We start from the raw sequence: 27,966 nt of genomic DNA, 5'->3' as shown, positions 1-27,966 counted from the left end.
GTTAACTGTTAATCCAAGTTCAAGTTGTAGTGATACAGAGACACATAGCAAGGGAGACTCCTGGGGGCATGGCCCTTGGAAAGGGAAGCAGTCATAGGCCCGGGGACACAGAGCATAGCTCAGGGATGCCGGTCAGAGATGGATGTGTATCTGTGGCATGTTGGGTTTCCCATGAGGGAAGGTGCGCTGGAAATAGTAAGTGGAAGGTACAGGCTCATTTCTCCATTTTGCCCTGGACCAGTTCCGATTCTCCTCTTCCTTGAAATGCTCTACCGACCAGTGCAGACTCCAGAACTTCCCTGTGGCAGGGCACCAGTGGTGGCAGCTGCCTGGGTGTGGGGGACTGAGGTAACCTCATTTTGTGGCTACATTTGCGTAGGAAGCAACTTGTTTTTGCTTTGATTTGTATGATTATTTGGGTTTTGGGGGCTACAGATGGAGGTTATATTCCCAAACCATATCCTACGTTGAAGAGATAGCTCATGACATCTTTCTTTCAAGACATCCTCTGTTGGAAGTTGTCCTAAAGTTCTATCTGCAATGAGAGACTTTTTACTCTATATTCCTTCATTGCCTCCATAAGTAATTTATACTGCACTAATTTTACACTTCTAATACCATAGAATTTTTCTCTAGGAGCATCAGTTCACCCATGAGATGATAATCTTATTAGTGGCAGGGACATCTTTTCCTTATTTCAAGCACGGCATCTGATGTAATTCTCATCCTAGGCATTTAGTAAATTCTCGTGGGATTGATGAGTAAGTGAATGAAGGGGGGAACAAAGATAAGGAGTTATAATAAATGTGAATCATAATCACTTTTATAGACACAGCTTGAATTTACTGAATTATTTTATAATGTATCCCTTCATTTTTGCTGGGAAAACACAGTCGGTGTGGCTGCTAATTAGCTGCCAAGGGCAGAAAAAGGAAAATAGATATTACTATGATGCTAATTTGTGTACTTTTCTCCTGAGAAGTCCATATAACTAGCACAGGCACTGACCACCTTAACAGCTAAAATCACAAGGGAAAAGATGCCGTAAAACAAAGTGTTTGCGTGGGAATCAAGAGACCTGGGTTTATTCTTGTGTGTTTTGACTCATCACCTGGATTTGGAGCTGTTATTTTTCTCCAAGCTTTTTTTTTTTCCAGCTAAATTAAACAAGTATGTATTGAGAAATGAGAGCATTAATACAGTGAGAATAGGACAGAATGGGTCACCCTAGATGCAGGTGTGCATTCTGTCAATCACTGGCTGGGAGACTCAACGTAGCTTAACTTTAAAGCCTCCCTCTGTAAGGCAGAGGTAATAAACAGAGGCCTTCCCTAATTTACATATAGGGCATTGGTGAAAAAACAGTGGAGTCTATGCTAGACTCTTGGGTGCCACAAAAGGCCTTTGACAACCTTTAGAAGCCTCAAATCTTAGGAAAACAAAATAGACACACCTAGTCTACAAAGACAGTAGTGCAGAATCGAATGAGGCCAAGAGGCAAAATAGATGATGTGGATTCAGACTGATGTGTGAGGTCAGAATGTGGTGTTATTGTGGGTTACTGTCTCCGGGGAAGAGCCGTGGAGGAGACGGGATTGCGGATTCGGGTCTTGTGCTGTGGATGGCAGGTGGGGGTTGGGGGGGGTGCAGGAATATGATCCCTGTGCCTCCAGGCCTGCACTCCGCCTGGCCTTGCTGGGGCTGAGTTCTGCCGTGTCTGATGGGCCCCTGTGAACTCAGGGGCAGGCACACATGTTATTTCTCAGGGACATCAAGCAGGTCCTCTCTGTGTGATAGCAATCAGCTTCAGTCATTCATCCATTAATTAAATATTAATTGAATGTACAGTGAACTAGGTACTTCAGGAATTTGAGAGGAAGAAGGTACTTGAGGCTATAATCACTGCTTTACAATCCAGGACTTTTGCTGTCATTCATTAACTCATCAATCCAAAACTGGGGAGAAAAAAGGCACAGAAATGTAAGCAGAAAAACTAGGGTTAGCATGGATATCCGTTGGTTAAAAGTAACACAAACTAGGTAAATCTGTAGTTAGCCTGAAGGTTGTTTGGTTTTTTTTTTTTTTTTTTTTTTACATTTTTAAATTTATTTTTTGACAGAGAGAGAGAGACAGTGAGAGAGGGAACACAAGCAGGGGGAGTGGGAGAGGAAGAAGCAAGTTTCCCATGGAGCAGAGAACCCGATGTGGGGTTGGATCCCAGGACCCCGGGATCATGACCTGAGCCAAAGGCAGACGCTTAACAATTGAGCCATCCAGCTCTCAAGCTTGGAGTTTGTTTTAAAGGCAGCTTAATGCAGGATAGCAGTTCTCAAATGTTTTGGTTTCAAGTCTCCTTTACACATTTAAAAATGATTGAGGCTTCCAGGAGTGCTTGGGTGGCTCAGTCAGTTGAGCATCTGACTCTTTTTTCTTTTTTTCTTTTCTTTTTTAAAAGATTTTCTTTATTTGAGAGAGAGACAGTCTGAGAGAGAGCAAGCATGAGAGGTAGGGAAGGGCAGAGGGAGAAGCAGGCTCCCCGCTGAGCAGGGAGCCTGGAGATGGGGCTTGACCCCAGGACCCTGAGATCATGACCTGAGTTGAAGCCTTAATGGATGGGACCACCCAGGCGCCCCAGCATCTGACTTGTGATGTTGGCTGGGATCACCATCTCAGGTCCCAGGATGGGGCCACATGTGGACTCTGAGCTCAGCGCAGACTCTGCTTGTCCCTTTCCTTCCCTTCTGCTCCTCCACCACCCTCCTGCCCCCTGCTCGCAAATCATGTTCTCTCTCTTTCAAAAAAATGGCTGAGGATTCCAAAGAAGCTTTGTTTCTGTGGATTATACCTATAAATATTTGTTGCATTATAAATGAAAACTGAGGACCCTTAAAATAATTTATCAATTCATCAAAAATAGCTAATAGCTTGCCTATTAACATAAATAGCATTTTTATGAAAAATAATTAAACTTTTCCACAACAAATCAAAGAGTGAGAAGAAGGGCCTTGTTTTAGTTTTGAAAGCCTCTTTTAATGTCAGGCTTAACCAAGAAGGGCTGGATTCTCATAGATGCTTCTGTTTTAGTCTACTATATCACACACCATATATCCTCCATTAAACTGCACTGTATCTTATAAAAGGATGGGAGGGAAAGGGATGATAATACTTTATTTCTTCTGAGCTTTATTAAGATATAATTGACATATAACATTGTATAAGTTTAAGATGATTTGATGCACCTATACATTGAGACATGTTTGCCGCAATAAGGTTAGTTCCCACATCCTTCCTCTCACACACTTACCATTTTGTTGTTATTGTTATGGTGAAAACATGAGCGCTGACTCTCACAGCAACTTTGAAATATAGAATATGGCATTATTAACTGTAGTCATCATAATATACCTTAGAACTTATTTATTTATATTCATCTTATTTATCTTATAACTGAACTTATGTATCTTATAACTGAACGTTTGTATCCTGTGTCCAACATCTCCCCATTTCCCACCTTTCAGTCCTAGCTAACCACCACTCTACTCTGTTTCTGTGGGTTTGATATTTTCAGATTGCATGTGTAATGGATATCATACAGTATCTGTCTTTCTTTGACTTACTTCACTTAGCATAATGGCCTCAAAGTCCATCCATGTTGTCACAAATAATAGGACTTCCTTCTTTTTTGTGGCTGAATAATACTACATTATATGTATAAAGGAGGCTGAATAATATTGCAATACACACACACACACACACACACCCCATTTTCTTCATCCATTCATTAGTGGGCACTGAGGTTGTTTCCCTGTTTGACTATTGTGGTAGTGCTTCAGTGAACATGGGTGATTTCTTTTCCTTTGGCTATTATTATTATGATGATGGTGATGATGATGATGGAAATAGTATTGACCTCACAGATGTCTTGAAAGTGTCTTGGGTATTGCCAGAACTCCCAGGAGCACACTTTGAAAGCCACTGATGTAGGAGAAAAAACCATCAGCTTGAAATCAGAAAACCCAAGTTTGGATTCCCTGCAACGTTTAAGCAAGCCACTTAATCCCTGTGAGAACTTTCACCTTTTAAATGAGGATTATTTGATTATTTAATAGGATTCCCTTTAAAAGATTATCATGAGGGACAATGGGAATTGCTATTCCTTTGGTAGTAAAATACAGTATTGTCTAGCACATGGAAATCATAGACAAGAATGTTCCACAGCCTTCCTCAATATGCTGAGTTCTTCATTCTATCTAAAATCCCTTCTATAGCTCAAACTTTCAATGTCTGGTTGTAACAGAAATCCAAACCAGCTTGATGTCATCCTTACAGTTTAAGCTTAAAAATCTGTGTCTTGCTTGCTTGCGTAGAGGTCTGTTAATAAGGAACCTGTTCATCACTTAACATAGAGCCCTTGCAAAGCAAGACCGTCTCTCAGATGGTTGATAATGGACTTCTCAGCCCTGTAATTTTCCATAACTAATTAGCAAATGGTGAAAATTTAATGACCTCTTCTGTGGATGGTAACAATTAAGTCAACTGCTAGGACTACTGAGTAATATGTGTGCAAGGTGATATTGCTTTAGAAAATACATGTAGGATTCACAGAGCATGAATAAAGAGAGATTTCTACTGTGCAGTTCCTCTGTGGGGACAAGGATGGCCTTATAAAACCTGGGGCTCCTTCCACAGGTATTAGGGTTCATAGAAATTAGTGTGAATGGCTTTCTCCCAAGATACCCCACTGAAAGGTTCTCCAAGATATGTCTGCCATCGCTTTTTCTATCAGTTAGGATACTTTGGTTTTAAGTAGTAGAAGCTGATTTGGGCTGATATAGCAGAAAGTGAGTTTAAAAAAAATGATATTGAGTAGTTTAAAGAATTCTTGACAGGGCTGGGCTCCAGACTATGATTCCAGGAATTCAATTTCATTATGGACTTGGTTTGGTAGAGGAGATTTCTGCTGTTTTCCTTGTCCACTGAGCACCAGGAGGAATAGCCACAGAAGCTCCTGCCTCACCGATGCCACTTCTAGAACAGGGGTTCAATTATGTACCTCCCAGAAGCCTCACACCTGGGCCATCTCCATGCTTGCAAGAATGGAGGTGGTTTGTCCTTCCTATTTGTTCACTTTGCTCTTTTCCCGTCACAGTTTTGCCAAGGCATTGCTATATGGGTGAACCTAGGCTATAAGCCAATGTCCTAGCTATAAGGAAGGCTTAGAATTTGAGTTCTGCCTCTTGGGAATTTCCCCAAATATAAAAAGGTTAGTTGAAAGAGAGAGCCAGCCACAAATATGGTAGGCACCCATTTAACTCGACCTTTGCATGGCATGATTCGTAGCTGTTATAATTGGGCTGGGCCGGGGAGATGCCTCTTCCAAAGAGGGCAATGCTATAATTTCTGGCCTTTTCCTATTTTTATCTTTTCCCCAAGATCGTCCCCTTTCCCTGTCATCTCTGTAGTCAGCATATGTTCACATATTTAATACTTAAAAATGAGTCAGTCTGAACATTACACACTGGTATCTATGAAATCCTTATGGAGCTAGCCTGGTAATATAAGTGAGCTATGTCCTGACCTATAAGACAGGAGAATGGTGCTTGGTAAACTGGACAGTGTCTAAGGACAATCAAGTTCGGTTTAAAAATTACACATTGTGCAAGCCAAAGAAGACATATCTCTGGGCTAGACAAAGTTTTCATTATTCATTTAGCTTGATACAGGTTTAGAACTTTAAAGTTCCTTGGGATTCTTCTTTTTCATATGTCTTATGGGCTTCTCATCTTGGTTTTGCTCTTGGAGTTACTGTCCCTATATGGATAGACTGACACTATTTCTACCACTAGGCTTAAATATATTTTTGCCTTGGTTCCTAAGTTCAATGATCAAGCAAGGTCTTTCTCAGCTTGGGTTTCTTTTTCTTTTATTTTCTTTCTTTTTAGTTATTAATATTTTTTATTATGTTATGTTAGTCACTATACAGTATGTCATCAGTTTTTGATGTAATGTTCCATGATTCTTTGTTTGCATATAACACCCAGTGCTCCTTGCAATACGTGCCCTCCTTGATACCCACCACCAGCCTTATCCACCCCCCCACCCTCCGCCCCTCTAAAACCTTCAGTTTGTTTCTCAGAGTCTGCAATCTCTCATGGTTCGTCTCCTTCTCTGATTTCCCCCTGTTCATTTTTCCCTTCCTTCTCCTAATGTCCTCCATGCTATTTCTTATGTTCTACATATGATAATTGACTTTCTCTGCTTGACTTATTTCACTTAGCATAATCTCCTCCAGTCCCAACGATGTTGATGTAAAAGTTGGGTATTCATCACTTCTGATGGCTGAATAATATTCTATTGTATATTAGGGACCACATCTTATTTATCCACTTGTCTGTTGAAGGGTATTTTGGTTCTTTCCACAGTTTGGCTATTATGGACGTTGCTACTATGAGCATTGGGGTGCATATGGCCCTTCTTTTCACTGCATCTGTATCTTTGGGATAAATACCTAGTAGCAATTGCCGGGTCATAGGATAGCTCTATTTTTAATTTTTGAGGAAACTCCATACTGTTTTCAAAGGAGCTTGGGTTTCAGAGGTGCTCGCCTTGGATTCAGATCAATGCTATTGTCACATAGGTAGATAAACTCTCATTCTGACAGTGCCTGTGGAGGAGGGGACATAGATAGTCCCCAACTAGCAACTCATGTTTCTAACCAGAGCTAAATCAGGGTCTCCCTCCTGTCCTGGCCACCCTCTCTTTGAGCTGCTAGGATTTTAGAAGCTTCTCTACAATAATTCCACTTTCCCATCCCTTTCATTACTCATTAGTCTGGTTTGCCCAGATCTCCAAACTTCCTATCTAGTTTAGGGAAGCCAGAGATGAAGAGCTTTGGGTTTTGATTTCTTTTAGACTGTACATACAGTGAGCGATCCCAAAGTCGCTACTCAGTGGGATGTCATTTACTTCATCTTCTGCAAAGTGTTTGTGTCTGATATTCTAGTGGTTTGGGGAGAACATTTATGTGACATTGGAGAGATATTTCTCCAGTGTAATTTCTGCTTCTCAATGCCCTGTCTTCCCCAGTCTAAGTTAGTTTGCAGACAGAGGCACTGATACCAGGTTAAAAAGCAGTTTTCACTAAGTTTATCTGGTTTTTATCAAGAAGGCCATTCATTGTTGTTGTTTTCCAAGACTTAAGATGGAGCTTAATGATCATCTGTTGAAACTGCTTTCTTTCAAAATTGATGAACCAAGGTAGAGAGATATTAAATGCTTTATGAAAGTTTACACTGATAATAAAAAAGAGTGGTTCTTTGGCAAAAAGAATGAAAGAATCCTGGTTACAGATGTCCTATATACACCTGTTTATAGGTGTCCACCATGTGTCAGACACTGTAGAAACCTTCATGGATGTCAACAGATTTCATCCTCACTAGGCACCCATAAGGCAAGAATTATTTTCCCCACTTTCAGGTGGAGAAAACTGAGGTTTCAAGATACTCCATCATTGGCTCTAGGTCTTTCCCTTAACGAGTAAACAGACTAGGATTCAAATGTAGGACTCTCTGGTTTTCTTCTGTACCTCACTTTGTGTTAGGACCATGGCCTCCAGATCCCTAGTCTAGAGGGCTTTCATCTACATCAATGTTTAGACAGCTTTTTCATTGCTTTCATTTTATAGTTTATATTTCATTAGGCTTTAAGGAATAAGGGTGTTTATTTGTAAAGAGCCTGGAGATCCACTTGAGCATTATGTGAGATCTTATACGTGGGAGGCAGGAATAGAAACAAGAGATAGGGAATGGAAAACAAATAAAACTTCTACCCTCAGGTTCATGGAGCTCTTCATTAAAAGTATGCCATTCAAGGTCAGAAATAACTGTTTAATAAGGAATAAACAAATACATAGCTACCCACTTTTCCTCTCAGCTCGGATGTCCCCTAACCTTTCATGGTGACAGTAGAACTCTGGAATGCATGCTGTTCCCCACCACCATCCCCCAACTGCCAGTTTCCCATTCTTTCTCCATCCTAGCTAATGGTGCTACCATCCATCCATCCATCCAGGTGCACAGCTCAAAAACTTAGGAGTCATTCTTTTCATTATTCTCCCTTGCAATACACTCACCCACATTCTATAAATTCTACCTCCCAAATATATTTTGTGCCCGAATCTGTCTACCTCTCTCCATGTCCACAGCCATCCTTGTACTGCACGCCAATACCGCAAGAGCTTCCTTACTGCTCTCTCTGTTTCTGCCCTTACTTATGTACCCCTGCCCCTGCTTAATACTCTCAGAGGTCCCTCACTGCACTTAGAACAATGTCCAAACTCCTTACCTTGGTTATAAGGGCCTGCCTACCTCTCCTTGCTTGTCTCCTGTTGCTCATCCCTTCTCAATGAACTGCTTGAGCTGCATCAGCTTCCTTCTGATCCTTCAACCCTATAAGCTAGTTTCCATATTAGGACCTTAGAACTTGCCAATCCCGCTACCAGGAACATGCCCTCCACTGATGATCCCTTGGCTAGCTCTTCCTTATTACTGGGCATCAATTTCAATGCTGTCTCCTCAGTTTGGCCCTTCTTGGGAAGTAAACATAAATTAGCCCTTCCTCACCCTATCTGAGTCACTCCATAGCATAGTGACTATAGCATATCACAAACTTCTTTTCTCCATTGCATTTGTCACCACATGAAATGTTTTGTTGGTCTATTTATTCGCTTGTTTGCTGTCTGTCTTTTTTCATAAATGTGAACTCTGTAAAAGCAAGGAGTTTTCCCAAGATAGTTATGCCTGACACATAGTATTTAAATGTTAAATACTAAATAAGGATCTGTGGAATAAAGAACAGGCAAATTCAGAGGCCTTTGGGACATAAAAAGAACAATTATGACTAAATCATAATCTTCTTCATTATCTTGGTTATAGGGGTAAGGGCAAGAATTTGCCCAAATATAGGTCATTTGGGGTTCTAAAAACTCTGATAAATTAGGTCTTTTTAGATGATAAAGGTAAAGCTATTAAACATGAGGACTTTTTATGGATATTACTCTTTCTCTAATATCTTAGAGTTGATAATGGTACTTTATCTTTATAATCTAACCACATCAGGGACACTATGCAGTGGTGGTATTGATAATAATAATAACAATAGTAAAAAATAGTAATAGTAGCAAATACTTGTATAAGGTTTCCTGTGTTCCAAGCATTGTCCTAATTACTTTATACAGATTAGCTTACCTGATCCTCTTGGCAATGCCGTGAGTTAGGTTCTATAGTCTCGTCATTTGCATGAAAAACTTGAGGCACAGAGAGGTTAACTAATATGCCTAGGGTCACACAGTAAGTAGTAGAACTAGGTTTTCAAGATACATTTAGCCTGGCTCCATGGTCTGTGTGCAGCTTTGCTCTGTGGCTTCAGAACAGCTTAGCCATCAGGTGTGCAGGGCTGGGGAGTGGGGATTGGTCAAACTTCTTCGCTGCAGGGAATCTGCTGCTTAAGAAGTCATGTCCATTAGGCCTGGTTCCTATCTCCTCAGGTCTGGATCCTGACATCCATGTTGTGTCCCACTGATAAAATGAGTACAACGAGTGCAAGTCTTCTTCTTCCTGTGTTTGTGCATAAATTTCACATTTACGGTCGTGTGGATGCTCCCCACGGGAAGGAGGGTCATGGCCCTGAGTCACGAATAAGGTATGATATGGGACCTGCTGCTTAGGATCTCTGGGTTCAGGAGTCATCATGCACCATAAGCCTTAATACACATCTCTCAGGGATGAGTATTGTTTTTCTTCTCTAATTTAACATTTTTATATTAATATTACATTAATAGTTTTAACATTTAAAAGATTCTAATTTCCTCTACATTTTGACAACCGACACAACTTCTTGAAGGAGAACATCCACACAGAGAAGTGTGTAAGTCGCGCATGTACAGGTGAGTGAGTTACAGAAGGCGAGCCTGTCCCCGTGCCGGATCATCACCAGCACCTCCTGGGCGCCCTGGAGACACTTCCCAGCCACACCTCCTCTCTTCCTGCCTGAAGGTCACTGCCCTGCTGACCTTTGCGACAGGTTAGCTTCATCTGCTCTGAAACTCTCTATAATGGAGTCATCAAGTCATCAGCACAGATTCCTTTGTGCTTGGCTTTTCACTAATATTATATTTGTGAGATATGTTTTTAAACATCTGCTAAGCCTCTTCACACCACTGCTGACTGGGGAGCTTGCCGGCAGGCAGTCCAAACCCCCTAGCTCGCCTCCTGTGGTAAATACCCACACTTATGTAATTGATAGTTTTAATAAAAATTGTGTATTTTTCATTTAAAAAAATAAGCATCTGCTCAATGTTCACCTTTTTTGGTGCTCTTACTGTTTCAGGTGTTTTAGAAAATAACTGTGAGAGCTTCCATGCCTAAGTGTTGAAAGAAATAGAAATTTGTACCTATAAGTTTCCCTTTTTTATTGTGGTAAAATATATGTAATGTAAAATTTACTATTTTAAATATATACACACACACACACACACACACACACACACACACACACATACTTACAGTTTATGCTATACTTTGGGACAAAATGAATAAGACCTTAGCATTTAATCCTTCATGTTGTCTTGCTATGCTTATTTTCTTTCCATGGATTTCAGCTGACTAGTGTCCCACACCTGTTTTGATGTTGAATGTTTTTTCTTCCAGCTGAAACTTTAGATGATCACAGGGGTAGGGGTGGGGCAGAAACCCCCTGAAAATGGATAGAAAATTTATATTATTGTGACTATGTAAATTTTTCAGAAGAGAGGCCATCCCCCAATACTCTGTAGGATAAAAATGATTCTGAGGCACTGAGCCTGGGTGTACAAAGGCTGTGTCGTGTGTGTCCTAATAAAAACACAGCTTCACAGCTTCAGAATTGCACTTCTCCTGGATAGTACTCTTCTAGAGAATGTGGAAGAAACTTATATTTTTCAAAGACATTAAGAAGCCAAAGTCACAGTCCACATTTAATGAGCCAGATAGTTTTAAGGAAATGCAGGGAAGTGATAAAGAAGGAGCTCCTTGATGAATTGTGTATTCAGGTTAAAACACACACACACTTCATAAAATAGGATCATTAATTAACTTTAGCATCCTGCGGAGAAGTTACTTTGTCAGGCTAGCCACATGTTAAAATCGGAGCACTTAGAATAAGTCAGACCAAAAGAATCTTTCACATAGAATATCTATCTAATGGAGACAGGCACATCTGAAAAATGGATGCAGCTCTCCACCTCACCTTATAAGGTTAGGATGGTTTTAGACTAACTGGGGGAGAGGCCCTTCCTTTTTTTTTAAAGATTTTATTTATTTATTTGACAGAGAGAGAGATCACAAGTAGGCAGAGAGTCAGGCAGAGACAGAGAGGGGAGGCAGGCTCCCTGCTGAGCAGAGAGCCTGATTCGGGCCTTGATCCTAGGACCCTGAGATCATGACCTGAGCCAAAGGCTGAGACTTAACCCACTGAGCCATGTAGGTGCCCAAGGCCCTTCTTTTAACAAGATTTTGGGCACCTGAAGTGGTTGCAGGTCTGGTTAATTAAACCGTGTACTTGCTCATGATGCATTCATCACTTTCCTAAATTTTGTGACAGTAACAAAGACACTATTTAACCAGCTTCAGCTCACTTAGTATTTGACCGTGATGCATTTTGTGTTGGGAAAAATAATCCCCCCCGAGAAGTCTCCGTCTGTCTCCTGGAAACTGCGTAGGAAAGGGGAATTAAAGTTCAACAGCTGACCTTTAAAGAGGGCGTGTGTGTCCTGGGTTATCCAGGTGGGCCCACCCTAATCACAAGCGTTTTTAAAAGTAGAAGAGGAGGCTGGAGGGGTATGTCAGAGTAATTCAGTCTCTGTAACAGTGGACGGTGTCTTCCAGAAGCCACGAGTGGACGCCTTCTCTCTGAGGGTCTCCAGAAAGAATGTGGACTTTCTAACACCTTGATTTTGGCCTGGGGAGACCCAGTTTAGATTTCGAACAAAATTGTGAGTAATGAATTTGGGTTTTTTTGAGCTAACGAAAGTGCTGTTGAAGTTTGTGGTCATTTTTTACGGTAGCAAAAGGAAACAAATGTCTGTTGTTTGGACCCATTCCTGTTTCAGTGCTCGGGTGCTGCTGTAGATGTGCGTGCTCCTGGAGGAGGAGGGGCCCCCTCTTGCCAAGGATGACCGTATCTCCTTGTATGGAGGGCTCCTCTGCTCCCACTGTTCTTAATGGCATTGCTTTTGACCTTGGGCACTTGGAGTGGTTTTCACTATGAGAATTCTTCAAAGGGACAAACTTGATGAGTTTGGATGACATTGACTCTAATAACTTTTAAACCTTTCTGTGAGCAAGATAACAGTTCAATAATAAAAACGGCATTGCTTTTCAGTTTTATGCTACTAAAATGTAACTCAGAACTGTAGCCAAGTGGGGTAAAACAAGACTGGGGGATGGGAGCCCTGGCTTTTCCCTGTTCCTTCCTCTGCCTGGCGTAAGGGGCTGTGATGAATGGTTTTTCTCCCGTAAACATTTTACAATAACTTCATCAAGGTCCTCAAATCCTTCTGACATTTGAATTGAAACTGTGACTTAATTTAGGGGAAAACGAGTATCTTAGTCCTGTAATTTACAATGCTACATTATCCCAGTACAAACACATATTTTGTTAACAAGTGAAGTCATTTATGTCTTATGATTTTTAGATTTTTTTTCCCCAAAAAGGTCCTGCGAATGCATATTGTTAGCCTATCTTTGTATCCAGTATTGCTGTATCATTCTTACTCATTTTGTTCCCTTGTATGGGGTGTTGCTTCTGAATTGTGGGGTAAAGGTTGGTCGACTAGTTCTATATCTTTTACAGAGACTTGGTTTTCCTATGCCAACGTTTTTTGTTGTTGTGTTTTTTTTTTTTCCTTGTGCGTAAATGCTCCCTCAGGGGTATCAGCTACCATAACTGATTCTGGACATTGGGAGAAGGCGCTGCAGCGTGTCCCCCTCCTGGCGATTGTGACTGAGGAGAAAGATGGAAATTAGGGTAGATAGCCTTTAGAATTAAAATGTGGGCTCAAAGACCCCATTTACCCACTTCCGTGGTTCTCGCCATGGAGCATGATGGAACCACCTGGGTGCTTTAAAAATATTGACGCTTGGACTGAACCCCTGGTCCGATTTTTATGAGCCCCAGTTAAGGCCTAGAGCATAAGGAGGTCTTAAAACTTAAAAATTAGAATCACAGGTGATTCTAATGTGTCACTGAGCTCTATCTCAATAGCTTTAGACCTATGGTGAATGTACCCCACCAGCTGGAGGAGGTGCTGGGCCACCATTGTTTTTTCTCTGCTTGGCTTAGTCAGCAGGCAGGGGAGCCCTGCCCAGACTACTGTGCCTACTCTGCCTGTGACTCTGGTTTTCCCATCTGGGTGACGTGTCTGCCATGCATGGGTCCAGTCACCTTTCTTAGAGGTTATTCCAAGCTCTTATGGTCTCCAGTTCACCAACTTCCTCTTAGATTTAGAAGAGGTAGTTGGCAGTCTTCGCTGGTTTCCCTACATGGCAGGACCTGGAGGCCCCTTTAAACCTGGAGAACTAAAGGGAAACCAGCCCGAAGGGTCCTGGTTGTCCGTGCTGTATGTGTTTTGCTTCAGAACATTCTCAAATGGAGTGGGTATTGGAGAAGACACAGGACACAGAGTGCCAAGTCTGGGCTTAGATTCTTAGCTAACAAAACAAACTTATCCCTCAGTCCTTACGAGGATTAAATGGGATAAAATGGAAAAGTACATACCAGCAATAGGCTCTCAGGAGATAATCCTAGATATTAGCTGGATGTTAACTCTTGTGTGAGTAGGACAAACATTAACTGCTGTGTGACCAGATTATCAGCCATCTGAGAATAAAAGAATCATCTCGTAGGTGGTGTTGCAAATATCACAGGCTCAGGGGTTCCTCCGTGGCCACAAGCCACACCTCCATGCTTTTTCTGTTAAAATCACTTATTAGAATTTGTTAGAAATTGACTTATTAGATTTCTGTTATGCTACAAGAGGGGTATATAATAAAACTCCTACAACTTGGACTGCCTTAAGGTAGAAGCTACTGTAACATTGTGTCTAGACAAAGTAGTGGTTTGGTGGTTTTTGAGTCTCTGTTGAACCCCTCACAATAAAATCTTATCATCCCAGGTCTGGCCCTATCTGACTTCACCTCTTTGCAGTTTGGAATCTGCCCTGAGAACATTAGCCGACCTGACTGAGGGAACTTGGTGCTGTGGAGATGTGGTAACATAATTAACATCTAGTAACACTTGAGGCTGAGACTGGTCTGTGCCTTAGGCCAGGCATAGAGTCCCTCCCGCCCCCTTGTGGGTTGAATAGTGTTCCTCCAAAAGCTGTTAAAATCCCAATCCCCCTGAATGTGTACTTGTGAATGGGACCTCATTTGGAAATACGGTCTCTGTAGACGCACAAGTGAAAAGAAGGGCATTAGGGTGAGCCTTAATCCAGTATGTCTGGTGACCTTACAAAAGAGGTGGAAATGAGGGCTGAGACAAGCACACAGGGATGACACAGGGATGATAAAGGATGCACCCATTAATTCAAGGAATGCAGAAGGTTGTCAGCAAACCAGCAGGATCTGGGAGAGACACCTGCAACAGAACTAACCCTGCCAACACCTCTATTTTGGACTTCTAGTCTCCAGAATGGGAGACTAGATAATTTCTGTTGGTTGAGTCACCTAGTTTGGGGTATTTTGTTATGGCAACCCTAGGAAACTAAGACCCAATTTCCCTCACTTTCTCACAAGGATGCTATGGAGTCTTTGAATTCAAAGACAAGCATTGAATTACTAGGTTGAAAAGCGAGAAGGCTGATATTTAACCATTTCTACCTTCAGAAAGGGCAGTTTCACATGATCCAACTTAAGACTTTTCTGGGGATGGGGAGAGCCTTTTGTGTGGCCTATAAATCCTAGGGTGGGTGGGGGCTGTCTCTAGATTTTTTTTCATTTATCCCCTTGTTGAGCATAGGGAGGTGCTCTCATGGGGGACATCTTGGCTACTTAGTTCTCTGGCTTTCCTTTAGGTTTTTGGGATGCTTCTATGTATTCCATGTAGCCAGGTAAAACCTAATGGGATGAGGGAGAAGGAATAGGACTCCAAAGCCCTACCTCTCTAAAAAGGTCTGAGGTAGGTGAGTAGATGGGGACATTTTGGTGTTGTAAAGAGCCTGGAAAAAAGAATCCAAAATACAGGTAACCTCAAACACTTAACTTGAATATCTAAAATAGAACATTTTTCAGCCAGATCAGTTCTGATAATATATATATACAGATTAATATATCACATCAAATCATACTTAAGCTATGATGTGGATGGAATCTCCAAGAATTACTAAAAATCAAGAGCCCTGGGGTGCCTGGGTGGCTCAGTGGGTTAAGCCTCTGCGTTTGGCTCAGGTCATGATCTCAGGGTCCTGGGATCGAGCCCCACCTCGAACTCTGCTCAGTGGTGATCCTACCCACCCCCCCCACCCCCCCGCCTACTTGTGATCTCTCTCCATCAAATAAATAAATCTTTTTTTTAAAAAAAAATCAACAGCCCTGGGCATTGGGGCAGATGGTCTTTCCTCCTCTAGCTGTACTTCCAGCTTCTCTTAGTATGCCATCCCGTACCTAAACCTTCTTCCTGGCTAGTACATTTCTTGACCTCTAAGAGGAGATTAGAGCCTCTTGCATGGAGGACAAAGGCGTGGAATCAAGCAGTCGTTTTTGCTGCTTCATTTCCAGCTATGGGTTTCTCTGGGAAACATGACGACGTTCTGACATTGCGTTACAAACAAGATGCCGGCATATCTGTCCCTGCCAACACTGTTACTGTTTTTGAAAGAGTCCCCAGTATGAAGAGTTTTTCTCTCTCAGTTTTTCACTAAAATGAAAACAGCAATCTCCTGTGGCTTCATAATCAACAACACGATTTAGAAGAGACTTGAAATACAGGCACACAACTAGGTCCAACCTCCTAACTTGACAGTGAAGCCTCAATACGCTGAATTACTTAACCTCTATTTTTCCCAACAAAGGAGAGGTAAAAATGTAAGGATATGTTATATTCACTGTGATCCAAGCTTATGAAACTTAGGAGTTTTTAAAAAATGCAGTAGAGTTTTTAATAGGAGTCCTCTAAATGGATGTGAAGCTTGGTTAAGGATAACCTTTATGAGATCAGAGTCTCAGACCTTAAGTTTGTAAATTTCCCAGCAGGCTTCTATTCTTAGGAACAAACTACAAGGATGAATGGACACCTAGAATAATCTAATGGGGTGATTGTTAATGTTTATACTCAAAGTACTGGATCCTGGGATCAGTTTCTTATCAAAATACTTGTAACTTAGGTCAAAGACCTATCATTACCTAATTACTTATTCCTCCTGCAAATTTCTGAATGTCTACTAAGTGTCAGGCATGGTGCTAAGAGGGTGAACACTTGGCCCAAACAGCCAGTTTCTGGCACCATGAAGTTTACAGTTTAGTACGAGGCATTAATAATTCATGTGAATAAGTTCTAGGGATGGTGGCCATTTCAAGGTGCTATGAGGAACACTACAGAGGTCAGTTGAGTTAGATTTGGGGACTGATTGAGAAAGCGTTCGATAGAAAAGAATCCTAAGCTAAAACCTCAAAAATAAGGGTTTATTAAAACTGGACAAATTCCCAAGAGGCAAAAAGACAGAACACATAATAGGAACTGAAAGTAATGCACTAGGAAATTAGGATCCTCAAGAGGAGCCTAGAGAGGTATGCAAGAGCCACACTTTGAAGGAGCTTGTGAGCCATTTGAGAAGTTTTAATTTTATCCTGAGAGCAACTGGCAGCCATTAAATGATCCTCGGCAGAGAATGAAAAGGATCAGATGAGTTGCCTGGCAGTGTGGACAATGGATTTATCGGGGAATTGGACCAGTAAAGGAGTTGATGCAGTGAACAAGGAGAGAAGTGGACATATGAGATACTAAAAAACAGAACTGGTAGAAATTTGTGAGTGGGTGTGGGTATGGGGGAGAAAAGGAAGACTTAAGCTTTCTTAGCTTCATAGAGTCGTACCCTTCATGGAACTCAGGAACTTGGGGAGAAGGTCCAGTTTTGGGGGAAAGGAAGTGAGTTAGCTTGGGACATGTTGATTTGTGGGACAGGGTATGTCCAAGTAGAGCTCCTTGGTAAAGAGATCTATGAGATCTGGAGAAGGACAGTACTAGGGGTTCTTCCAGGATGAGTTCCTCAGATAGCTGTTGGGGGAGGGCTCCAGGAAGGAGGGAGTGCTGCACTGAGTTTTGAAAGATGAATAGCAGTGGTCAGGTGATAAAGAAGGGGAATGTTCGGGGGGCCTGGGTGACTCAGTGGATTAAAGCCTCTGCCTTTGGCTCAGGTCATGATCCCAGGGTCCTGGGATCTAGCTCCGCATAGCATCAGGCTCTCTGCTCAGCAGGGAGCCTGTTTCCTCCTCTCTCTCTGCCTGCCTCTCTGCCTGCCTCTCTGCCTACTTGTGATCTCTGTCTGTCAAATAAATAAACAAAATCTTAAAAAAAAAAAAAAAAAAAAAAAGGCCGGGGGGGGGAACACCCTCCAGAAAGGAGAACATTGGTGAAAGAAACCAGAAGGCAATGAGGAACTGTAGGTGATACAGAAGGGTTGAGCTGGAGGAGGCAGGCAGGGAATAACTGGGTCTTGTACGTCCTGTTCTATGCCTAAGGGAGTAGGAAGGAACTAATAAGGTTGTAGGCAGGGGAGGGACACCTGATCATATTTGTGCTTTAGAAATTAAACAAGGGACTGGCAAGAGTACTGGAAATGGGAATGTTAGACTATTAAGAAAACACAATACTATTCCTGTCCAAAGACGAGGTCCCAAATTGAGGCAGAGGGGATGAGAGAGGAGTGAATACAGGCAATACTGAGACTGTAAAAATGACAGATGTAGCTACAGACTCTGGGAGGCAAGATGGCAAGAGTGACGTTCAGGGTTCTGCCTTGGCTGATGGTGGGCCACTTGATAAGGACAGCAGCAGGTGGGTGATGGCGAGGGTTAACTTTGAGAAAGCAGTATAAATGGGCCATAAACCTCAGTTTTTCATCTTAGTAAAGTCATGAGTTACTAAAGGATTAGAAATAGCAATTTTAACTTTGGTCGGTAGTGAAGAACTTGTGGCAATGTCCCTTGACCTTATTCCATCAGTATTGAGGGACAGGCATTCACTCTGTAAAATTACTTTCTGTCTTCTAAAGAGACCTCAGTATTCAACACGTGGAGGGGAGGGAGAAAAATACTAGGACTCAGAATTGGTGGGGTATATTTCTTTTCTGAATCAGATTATCTGCAACAAAAGCATTTTGATAATTTGTCTAATGCCTCAAGATATATACAGCTGATCTATTTTTAAAGTTTCAGCTGAAATGTTCTGAAAAGCCTTCCTTGAATACCTTCTCTAAATAGTATCCTAATAATGGGAACTATGGGAACTATGTACTTTGTACTCACAGCACTTCCATCGGCTTCAAATCACGTCTTTTATTTACATATTTGTCATTCTCACTATAAGGTCCTTGGTGTCTGTTATATGGGTTGGTGAAATATTTTGACTGTCACCCCTGGCTACACTTCTGATCTGAAGCCAGAATCTGCTTTATGTTGCTATATAATACATGGAAACCTCCATAATTTGAGATCCTTAATGGTAATATGAGCAGACTAAAGAAAAAACTGTCAATATGGTAAGTGGGTAGGTCTGTGTATAGGGGTTTGTGTTAGGGTCTGAAATGGGGAGGTTTGTGGCCAAGTGAGAATTGCAAAGCAATCACCCTTACTTTTGGAAGGAGGACAAAACTTCTCTGCTTCCAAGGAGGAGAGCTTTATTGAATTCCAACTAAGTTTCTGTGACTAAGTGGAGAGATCCTGAGTGAACCTTCCTCCAGAAGCTGGCTTAATTGGATTCCCACTGGGCAGAATGAGTTCTTAATCAGAACAGATTTTATTTGTTTAAAATGAATATTGTTGAAGTTACCCTCTATTTATCAACGAAGTGGTCATTAACAACCATCGTGGCTGACTGACAGATTCCATTAGGGAAATAATGAAGTTTGGATTACTATCAACATTTGCTAATAGTTTTACAATTTGCAGAGCATGAGCCTGGAGTGAAATAGGGCTGCTCAGTCAGGTAGGCTGACCACAGGGAGGAGGTGAGGAAGGAAGTAATGAAAAGCAAAGGGAGCTTGACAAAAAATGAATGGCTTGAAGGAAGAATTTCTACAAACAAATGCAAATTCAGATCCATATCTTTTAATTACCATATTAGAAAAGTTGATTATTTAAAATTAGACTTGCCAGATGTTTTCGTTGTAAGCAGGAATGGGAAACTCACTGAGTGCAGAGAAAATAGACAAATTTATCCTTTTCAAAGGTCCTAGTTATTTCCTAACAGCTTATAGGAAACTGAACTGAAATAATGAAAAAGCAACCAGCTTTAGAAGGAAATGGAGGGAAAAAGCTTAGAAGTAAAATTGAGAATAAATAAGATCAAATCCTATTGCGTGTTTGCATTTCTGAAACTTGGAAGCTTGGCCTGATGTACAAAAGGGTGGAATTTTTTTTCTCCTAAGCACCATTTTTGTTACTTACATACTTTGAGATTGTAAAAAAAGTTCCTCCCCCCATCTCCCAGACCCTTATTAAACTTCCATTACCTCCATACCCAGGCCCCAGCAAAAACCATAGCAACAGGGTTCCTCTCCTCTCTCCACTCCCCCATCATCTGGCTGCAGAGGAGTGAACAACTTCTAGGATTTGGTTTGGGAGACCCTGGAAATGCCTGTTCTCCAATAAGCTCTCCCACCATCCTAAAAGTTTTCCATCTGATTCATTTGTTCTGTATACCAAACACCTTTCTCCTCGCCCACCCCATCTTTTTCTTCTAGCACTCTGCCTCATAAGCACACATTTCTGGAAGAGGTAATAACTTCGAACCCATTAGCTCTTACTGGTTAAAACCTTAACCCAAATAGAAGTCCTGGGGACACTGAAGCAGGTGGAATGGATTACCTGGATATTAGCATTTGGAAAGGGGGGAGACACTTGTAAGAGGTGGAAGAGCTGGATTTATTTTTTATTTTTTGCCCGCTCTACTCCTCTACTCCTCTGAAGAGGAGACTCCTCCGGCTAAATTGCTATTGATAACGTCCCTGATCACTAATTCCCCAGCTAAAATCAATTACAGTCTTGATGCCCTTTACATATTGCCAAAGAGCCCAAGATAATAAACACTGGATATACATGGGGACAACTTCCTTTATGACAAAAATAGGTTGTCTTGCTATTGCCTGTCCTTTAGTTTCTGGGTCAGTGGTCTGGGATCCTAGTTTCTTACGTAAGAAATTAGCTGTGGCCTTAAACGACCTCTACCCAAGCATGCAACAGAACCAGATGAGGACAAGTAAATTCCTTGCCAGATTTGACTCAATTACAATGAAAGAAATTACTGAATCTTTTGAAAGTAGACTTAAACCCAACAGTTATTACATGGGATATAGGCAATACATCTCTAGTTTTGAACCAAGCAGTTTAAACATATCACACATGAGAAGAAATAGACTCACAGCAAGTAGCTTTCTGGGGGAGGGTGGGGGATAGGAATTTTGCATATTACTTAAATCATTAAGAGCCTACTCTGGTAAGTACTATTATCAGTATAGATGTAAGCACTGTAAGCTTGGTTCTACCCAAATATATGTATTGAGGAAGACAAACTATATTTTACTATGAAGTCTAATAAAATATAAACAGAATAAGAAAAATTAGCTGGAAAATAAGTATTGTAGAATTCACTTTGGGATTGATCAAATGGGGCTTTCAATGAAATAGAGGCCTCCTAATGAGAAAACCCCAGAAATAGGAAGAACAGTAAGAAACTGGCTGACCATGGATAGGAAATAAAGTTGTTAGTGATTTCTATTAAACTCCTAAGATAACTTAGGTTGGGTCTACTAACTCTGTGTCTTCAACTGGAATGGTTCTAGTTGTAAAACCACTCTGTCAAGATCTAAAGGAAGGGTAGAACGTAAAGTGGATGGTAGGTGGGATAGGAAATATTTCAACCCTGATGCAAGGGTAAGCCTGGTAAGTTGGGAAAGTCTAGGCTGACTTGAAGAGAGATAAGGAACATGTGGGGCAAAGAGAGGGTAGAGAAATGGCAGGTGTCTGGGGGCAGAAGGACTGGCTTCACATCTAAGTCTAATGAACTCATTTCAGACTCCTAAGGACAGTGGAAAGCCATTGAAAAGATCTTAGTGCCTACGTCTGAATTCTGAATACCTAAAATAATGCATCAAGCCTCTGGTTGTTTAAACATTCACCTATTTAACTACAAATTAGCAGGGTTAACAGGTGCATATATTTAATGAGTATATAAAAATCTTAGTACTGTCCTGACCACTTGATGGTCATTAAGACCTCTTATGAGCATGAGGCCTTGACTATGTGGACCACAGGCAACTGTTCTTGAAGTGAATGATGCTACGACTCTTGACCGACTGAATTTTATGAAGTACTAGAATCAACTACTATGAAGTAGTATGGTGTAGTTTTAGTTTGCCTAAACTACAACAAAACTGGTGAGAGTGTATTATGGTTACATAGATTTTCAGTAACAATGAATGATGCAAAGGCCTACAGTAAGGCCTATAATGCAACCCATCCAAGAAAAAATAAGTTCTTTGGTCGATAGACTAAAACTTTGAGTATCACTACAGTACAAATATTTCTTATATATTTATTTACAAAATGATATTCCTGCAAGTAATATCAAATAAGTTATTGGTAGAAATATTAAAGTTGTCTGGACTGCTTTCAGGTGCATGGTCCTTTCTGTGTAAATCACTGATTACACAGCTCTTCAAATGAAGAAGATTCCAAGGGCCCGCATTCACTGACCTTTCTCTTTGGTCAGTTTACTTTGGTCTAGTTTACTATATGCATGTGAGAGAAAAAAAAAAAAAGTACTTTAGATTCTTTAATCCAGATTTACTTTCCCAATAATTAGGTAAGGCTCCATTATAAGTGACAGTGAAAATTTGAAATAACCTATTGGGTATTCCTATAAGCAGGACGAATACAAATGAAAATCAAAAGGTTTAATTCTCATAAGGAAAAGGGGAGAGATCTATGCCTCCTTTTTCTTAGGGTGCTTGCTTTTATAAATTTGTAACTGTTAAATTCTTCCTTTGCCTTGTTGAGTTTTAAGTCTTCTTATAAGTCTTGTAGGGCTTAGAATTTAGGGGTATCGTTCTCAAGGACGAGGGAGCCATCCTTCTGAATTGTGATTTAGAGCTACTATATCCACGAAGTTCTGTGGGAAGGTGGGATCCTGACTTTGGCTTATACCTCCCTCTGAGTTGGAAAACTACCTCCTGTCATAAAGATGAAAAATTTATATTTGCATACAGCCAGTTAGGTAACACAGATGGTTACCCCAACTATTAGGTAAGTCTAGGATGTACTTTAGGTGACAAATGTTGCTGGTAAGCCCTCTAAACTTGAACTCGTGACCTGAGACCACATAGGTAACAGGCTATATTTGCCTGGCTGTATAAAAAAGTGAGATTTCCTGCTTTCAGCGCTCTTAGGTTGCCTGTGATGCAGAGCATATTCTGACTAATGCTGCTTCATTAATCACTTCTGGCTACCTTTTGTTGAGAGAGTTTCTGGGTTGGGAGAAGCTGGGTTTAATTTCTCAAGATCTAACATCAGTGTAGTTCTACTTCATGCTATTAAAAAATGGGCAGAAGATATGAACAGACACTTCTCCAATAAAGACATACAAATGGCTTTCAGACACATGAAAAAATGTTCATCATCACAAGCCATCAGGGAGATTCAAATTAAAACCACATTGAGATACCACCTTACCCCAGTTAGAATGGCCAAAATTAGCAAGACAGGAAACAACGTGTGTTGGAGAGGATATGGAGAAAGGGGAACCCTCTTACACTGTTGGTGGGAATGTAAATTGGTGCAGCCACTTTGGAGAACAGTGTGGAGATTCCTCAAGAAATTAAAATTGAGCTTCCCTATGACCCTGCAGTTGTGCTACTGGGTATTTACTCCAAAGATACAGATGTAGTGAAAAGAAGGGCCATCTGTACCCCAATGTTTATAGCAGCAATGGCCACGGTCGCCAAACTGTGGAAAGAACCAAAATGTCCTTAAACGGGCGAATGGATAAGGAAGATGTGGTCCATATACACTATGGAGTATTATGCCTCCATCAGAAAGGATGAATACCCAACTTTTGTAGCAACATGGATGGGACTGGAAGAGATTATGCTGAGTGAAATAAGTCAAGCAGAGAGAGTCAATTATCATATGGTTTCACTTATTTGTGGAGCATAACAAAAAGCATGGAGGACAAGGGGAAATGGAGAGGAGAAGGGAGTTGAGGGAAATTGGAAGGGGAGGTGAACCATGAGAGACTATGGACTCTGAAAAACAACCTGAGGGTTTTGAAGGGGCAGGAGGGTGGGAGGTTGGAAGAGCCAGGTGGTGGGTATTAAGGAGGGCATGGATTGCATGGAGCCCTGGGTGTGGTGCAAAAACAATGAATACTGTTATGCTGAAAAGATTAAAAAATAATAAATAAATAAATAAAATAAAATATCCCCCCAGGCCTCCAGTAGATGTGAATACTTCTACAAATGACAACGAAGGAGACTTTGAAAGAAGTTAGAGGACTGGTCTGTGGGTTAATGATGAGTGCCAAATTTGAGTTATCCTACCTCTGAGTCTGGCCTATTTTTACTAGAATATATTTTGATACACTTCCCCATCCTCTGGCCTTCTTAGCTAATCTGTAAATTTAATTTGGACGTCGAGAATTTTAAGATCTTTCAAAGAAGGAGAAGATAGCAAAGTAGGTTGTCCCAAGGCTCACATGGTCATGAACTGTCAGCTAGCTGACAAAAACTATTGGAGGTGGGGAGGGAAGAGGTTCAGCAGTTGAGGACTCCAGGTCAGTGAGTGTGATGTGATGGAAAAGAAAACTAAGAGCCTCATAAGATAGGAAAAATAAAGCAATTCCTCAAAGTTCATGAGAATCTAGTGTCAAAAAGCTATTAGGCACAAATTTTAGCATCAGGGCTGCCAACAGACTGCCCTATGAAACCATTATGGCTCTACCAGATTGAGATGCAGATTATAAATGGTCTTGGCTCATGTGGGCTACATCTAGCAGGGACACTGTCTAGTAGAACTATGTGATGGGAATGTCCTAGGTCCATGTTGGCCTTCAGAGCCATCAATGGCTAGGTCTACCGAACATTGAAGTTTTAAATAGCACACATTTCTGGTGGCTGCTTGATAGCTTTATGGAACTAACTAATTCAAAGGAAATCTTGGGATCACTTAAAGCCTATGTAGAAATATATACACAGAGTCTTGTGCTATGAGTGGAAATAAGTCCTATGTATAGGACACGGATGCACATCTATCACTGATGGCAGGATATGTAGACACTGGAGTGGGAGTCCTCAATGTTAGCAGTGATAGGAACATAGGGATGCTCGGACCCAAGTAAGCTTTTCTGGGCTTTCCAGCCATCTGCTGAGGCCTTTTTGTTGTTGTTCTCACATACTTCATTATTTTCAAGTTCTGTTATCTCTATCTTGGCCCACATCCTGGGAATCCTAAGAGAATTCACTTGGGAGAGTTTTAGAAATTGCTTTGTAGATTAAAATTCTATATAAAATGTTTATTACTATGGCCAGTCCTGATTTAGAGATTAGACTTCTGAAGGCTCCCCTTTATAAAGTTCAGAGAGCTGCATCTGTTACTAACCCAGGAGGCTGATGCACACATAGAGTTGGATTGGGTGGTCTTTTTACCTGGAGAGCTGACCCGTCCTTTAGCCTCTGCCTCACTTGCAGTCCTCTTTCCTGGGGGCGGGGATGGGGTGGGGCAGGCATCTCCACTCCTAGATGGAGTTACATACATGTACCTAGAGGCCTGGGACAGGGGGAGGCTAGCAAAGTGAGTGACATACAGTGGAAATAGTAACTGAGTCAGAAGACCTGCGTCTGTGTCCCAGTCCTACCTTGTTACTATAGCCGGCTGAAGTACTTTATCTCTTAGGACTCAGTTCTCTCATCTAACAAATTTAGGGAGCATTTACTGTGGGTGGCCACACAGTGTTTGCGGCTGGAGATTGATCATGTATACCAGATTACAAACCCCTGCTCTCATGGGATATATATTCCAGTGGTAGGCTGAAAATCATAAACAATAGAAGGTAATAAGCTGGGTAGAATGGGTGGGAAATAGACAGGACATAATGTGAAAACCTCTCTGGGTGGGAGGGAAAGTTTAGATCGGCTTCACCAGGAAATGAACATTTGAGCAAAGGCTTGAAGGTCCATGTCCCATTGGTTCCTTCACAGTCTGAGGAAAAGCTTTCTAAGTAGTATAGGTTGGAGTCCAGAAATAGAAGAATAGCTAAAGTTTTTTTTATATTTGTTCCATATTTTATATAGTTTTATATATTAACCAACTAGTTTCCATATATAGGCTAAACAACCCTTGCCTGGAACTAATAACATTGACAACAGCTACTCCAAAAAATGCTTACTATATGCTAGATGTAGAGTGGACAAAGGATCTGGCATAGGTGATATCTGAACTACCTCAGCTACTTACAAATTGGTACCAACTGGACTTCATCCTCGAAAGTGAAGGCAAACCCATTATCTTGTCCCCTTCCCTGAGACTAATAATTGGTCATTTTTCACTTAATCTCTTGTTTCACCATTTACCACTTGTCATTTTATATCAGCACTATGACAGCCTGCTACATGTGTGTGCAACATAGCATAAAACTGAGGAGACAGTGTAACACTGTATGCTACTACTCTGAAATTAAAATTTTAAAAGGGGGGGGCACCTAGGTGGCTCTGGTCGTGATCCCAGGGTTCTGGGATCGATCCCCACATTGGGCTCCCTGCTCAGTGGGAAGCTTGCTTCTCCCTCTTCCACTCCTCTGCTTGTGTTCCCTCTCTTGCTGTGTCTCTCTCTGTCAAATAAATAAAATCTTTTTTAAAGATTTTAAAAGGGGAAAAAATAAAACCGAGGAGATGATTCTCCACAGAATTCAAGGAGTTGCTGCTCCTCAAGAATATCTTTTTGAGAATGTTTGAATAGTGAGCAGCCTTGGATAACAGATAACATCTCCATCTGGAACAAGGGGCTGGTTGCTTGCTGTTCTTCATGAAGGATTTGGGTTTAAGCTCAGGTTCCTTTGTCTTAGATTAATTGCCTGAGTCTACTGCAAAGAGATGATCAGTTCTTCAGGAGCTGGTTTCCTTTAGCAGTTGGAAAGCTGGATAATACAAATCATGAATTGAAGAGATGATCAGGGGAAATTGTTCCCAAACATTTTCTTTCTGTCTCTCTAAAACTATGGGGATGTCTTTTCCCTAGAGAAGTCAGACTTCAGGAAGCACATAACATTTGCATAATCAGAAAGCTCCACATCCTTGGATGTGCAAAGCTGCCAGAGCTGGGTCAGAGAGTCAAGCTGAATGGAATTACTGAAGGCTGCTGTGCGGCTGGAAATGTGATCTGTAGATGAAATAGAAGGCAAAGCTCTGACAGCTTGGTATTGAGATTTAACATTTGTACAAGGTCTTTGAAGGTGAATGCATGGCCAAGAACAAGTAACTATTCAGAAGAACCTGTATTGGGAAGAATCCACCATATAATCAAAAGCAGACTCCAACTGAAGGAATTAGACTAACACCTCCCTAAAATACTGTTGGATTCTTCTACATCTTAAATGAAGGAATTAGCACCATCAAATCTGTAATTATCCTACCTAGTTCTTTTGAGAGTGTACTCACAGGTGTAGCATATTTTAAATTACCCGTATTTGACTGAGTTCCTATTTCACCCTCTATACCACATTTTCATTATCTATCTTCAGGCACTTACCCAAAGAAGTCTAGGGTGACTCTTCATCCTTGAAGCATCCAAAAGTGCTTTATAAACTATATCGACATTTACCGGCTACTGAAATGTGCCATTTCTAAAAATGGAAAAGTTATTCACTGCTATTAACATTGCCACACCGAATTTCAATACTTTAAATGACAGGAAAATAGTCTGTAGCAAATCCTTTTAATCCTTGATAACTCATTGAATTATTATCTAACAATAGTATAACTTGGAGTAATAAAGAAACCTTAGGGAAGATGGAGTAAGAAAGCAAACTAGATTAAAGGAATAAAAAGTGATTGAAATAGGGAACCAAAAGTACAGGTGACAGAAGAAAAATGAAATTAGATTTAATGTCCTTCTGTGTACAAGTTTAATTTTGATGATCAAGAAAATGACAAACTATGAGGGGGAAAAATGTCTTCAAATATTCTCTGAAAGGCTTATATCCAGAACATGTAAAAAAAAATCCTAAATGAGAGGATAAACATACCAGTTAAAAAGTGGATGGAGGACTTGGAGAAATTTCATCAATGATACACAAAGCCAAAAATACTTAAGATACAACATCAGTCATTAGGAAAAATACAAATCAAAGCCACGGTGAAATATCCCTTCACACTACTAGTATGTCTACAATAAAAAGCAAGATAGCTTTTGCTGATGATGTGGAGAAACTGGAGCCCTTCTACATAGCTGATGGAAATGTAAAATGGTATATAGGTACTGTGAAAGCCGATATATCTGTTTCTTGAAAAGGTAAATCTAGAATATGACCTACAATTCCACTGCTCAGTAAACAAAAGAATTAAGAATGGGACTACAACAGGTCCTCGTGCCAACATTCAGTACAGCAGTATTCACAATAGCCAAAAGGTGGAAATAACTCATGTCCACCATCAGACAAACGAATAAA

The 27,966-nt window shown here is 41.0% G+C and overlaps 1 protein-coding gene across 1 annotated transcript in view; it reads right to left on the bottom strand.

Moving 5' to 3' along the window:
- HTR2A (5-hydroxytryptamine receptor 2A) overlaps positions 1 to 27,966 on the bottom strand; it is a 59,968-nt gene that overhangs the window by 11,824 nt on the left and 20,178 nt on the right. The window lies entirely within an intron of this gene.

Source organism: Neovison vison, chromosome 5 (genome assembly GCF_020171115.1).
Source record: "Neovison vison isolate M4711 chromosome 5, ASM_NN_V1, whole genome shotgun sequence".
Classification (NCBI taxonomy): Eukaryota; Metazoa; Chordata; class Mammalia; order Carnivora; family Mustelidae; genus Neogale; species Neogale vison.
The sequence above is the reverse complement of the archived record's forward strand: the minus strand, read 5'-3'. Positions and strand labels throughout refer to the sequence as shown.